The 2,191-nt window shown below is 41.1% G+C and overlaps 1 protein-coding gene across 5 annotated transcripts in view; it reads right to left on the reverse strand.

Moving 5' to 3' along the window:
- Positions 1–2,191, reverse strand: part of samd11 (sterile alpha motif domain containing 11) — a 105,439-nt gene that overhangs the window by 60,272 nt on the left and 42,976 nt on the right. The window contains exon 1 of one of the 5 annotated variants that reach the window (XM_036212676.1): positions 323–793. The exons of the other annotated variants lie outside the window; for them this stretch is intronic. The gene's annotated coding sequence lies outside the window, so the exon portion shown is untranslated. Of the gene's footprint in view, positions 1–322; positions 794–2,191 lie in introns of those variants that run through there. 5 annotated transcript variants of the gene reach the window in all.

Consider the following 2,191-nt stretch of genomic DNA (forward strand, 5'->3'; position numbering starts at 1 on the left):
ATTAATCAGTCCCAATAAATGAGTTTTTATGAAACTGAAAACAGTTGATAAACAAGTAAGCCCCAAAGGTTGACATTTAAAGCAACATATTTTACTTTTTTTTAACAGAAAAGGTCACAACATCACAATATATTTTTTTTATTAAGTCTGATATTTGTGTTAAAGCAATTTTGATGAATATAGTGTGAAATTCATAATAAAATCGGAATAAAATGATCACAATTTTGTAATAAAGATTTTAAATGATTACATTTATCCAATATTATCATTTAAGTAAGTGAAGTTTTCAGCAATGCAACAGAATGGTTTTAACAGAATTCACCCTGAAAGTTTCCCATTTCATCCTGATGCTCCTCATCATCGACCAACTGGAACCCCCTTCATGGGGCCCCCGCCTCGGCGCCGTTGTTGGCAGCGGCCCCGGAGCCGCAGCGCTGCCGGCGGGGGAGAGAGGTAATAAATAACCCGGGGAGAGAAGCAGGAGACCGCCGGGCGGTGCACAGTCTGACCTGACAAATACTCACTGGAAAACCATCAGAGAGCAAGAGCCCACCCCTAGAGCTTGGAGCCAGCCTTTCAGACATGAGCTGCAAAATATATAGGCCTGCCCCTGCTGGAAAAAGGGAAGGCAGAAGCGCCTCTGTCTCCCCCTCCTCCTCCCGTCATCCAAACCCAGACACCGCTGGAGACACGGCGGGAGTCATTAACTATTTAAAGCACAGTATGAATTTCTATTGAAAGGTTATGCAGTAGCCTGCGCCAGGTCCACAATCCCATAGAAACACAAGAAATGATGAGCATCTGTGAAAAGGAAGAAAACAGGAAAAGGGCGGAAACGCACCTCTTTGGATTAAATATCAAGAAGTTTTTAAGGTTTCTTTACAGACCCACTCCAATCAAAATCATGTTTTTAAACGTGCCATTTTTCTAATCATGATGGAGGAAATATTTAAATAAAATTGACCTTGAGATTGTATTTCTAAGCATTATTTTTATTCAAATCGTTTTGAATCAGGAGCAGACAAAAAGAATGCCAAAAGCTTGTAGCTGTGACATAAAAGCTACAATCAGCAGACAACATGCTCCCTGGATAGCTCCAATATTAACATTTTTTTTGCCCCTGAAGTCGGGTTGGGGTTGGGGGGGAGGGCTGTAAGCTAGTGGTAGATCGCGTAAACAAAGGAATGATGGGAATTGAAGGCATGCTTACGCCGCGTTCACACCGCAAAGCGGCGTGTGTGGGGAATCTGCTTCTCCTCCAGTTCTCACCAGGCGCGTATTTTTTCGTAATGGTTGACAGGCGCTTCTGCTTAGTTGTGTTTATTTAGATAAAAAAAATATGATCGCATTTGTCAATCGCTTCATTTTATTGTGAAAAATTGGTTATATTTTGAAAATTGACCAGATTTTCTCATGTGTCTTGTCGTAACTTCCTGCCAGGATTGATGTATCGCCAAAACAATCATTGTGCGAACCAGCCGCGGAGGACCGCATCGGCAGAATCTTCAAGATTTCATGTCGCCCCCTAATATTTTTTAGAAAATCGTTGAGATAATTATGAACGCATAGATGGTGGGCATTAGCCGTGCAGAATTGTCTGCTTTTTATATACGCCCAGACTACCATTCTCCAATCAGAGCTGCTGCTGGCCTGGCTGCCAAGCTGTTGCTCAGTTACAAATTGGCGTCATCCCAGCCTGTTACTGGACTTCCACTGCACAACCTCGAAATGTGTTCAGGCATATGTCAACCTTTATTTAAAAAAAAAAAAAAATCATCCGGTATCTTTAAAATTTACATTTTTTCTTAAAACTTCTGGGGCCACATCGTGTAAAAATGCGATTGCCTTCTCCTGATAAAAAATGCCACTACGTCGCCATCAGCCAAATTTGCACATATAGGTGCTGCACAGTGGCATTTTGGGATAGGTGACCACAGCCTTAATTCGCACCAACAGTCCCATTCACAGCTCAGAGGAACATTTTTAATAAAATACTGTTGCTTTGCAGAAACTGCATCCTAAAAAAATTTGCTATTTTTTAAAAAATATGGACTAAAAATGACATTGTCATAATTAACCCCTTGAGATCTGAGGTAATATTTAAGCTAACTCTCCAATCATGTAGTCACAGAGTTAAAGTAGAGCGGAATTAACTTCTGTGGTAATTTAGCCCAAAATGGGATGTCCACGC

Source organism: Oryzias melastigma, linkage group LG7, assembly GCF_002922805.2.
Source record: "Oryzias melastigma strain HK-1 linkage group LG7, ASM292280v2, whole genome shotgun sequence".
Classification (NCBI taxonomy): Eukaryota; Metazoa; Chordata; class Actinopteri; order Beloniformes; family Adrianichthyidae; genus Oryzias; species Oryzias melastigma.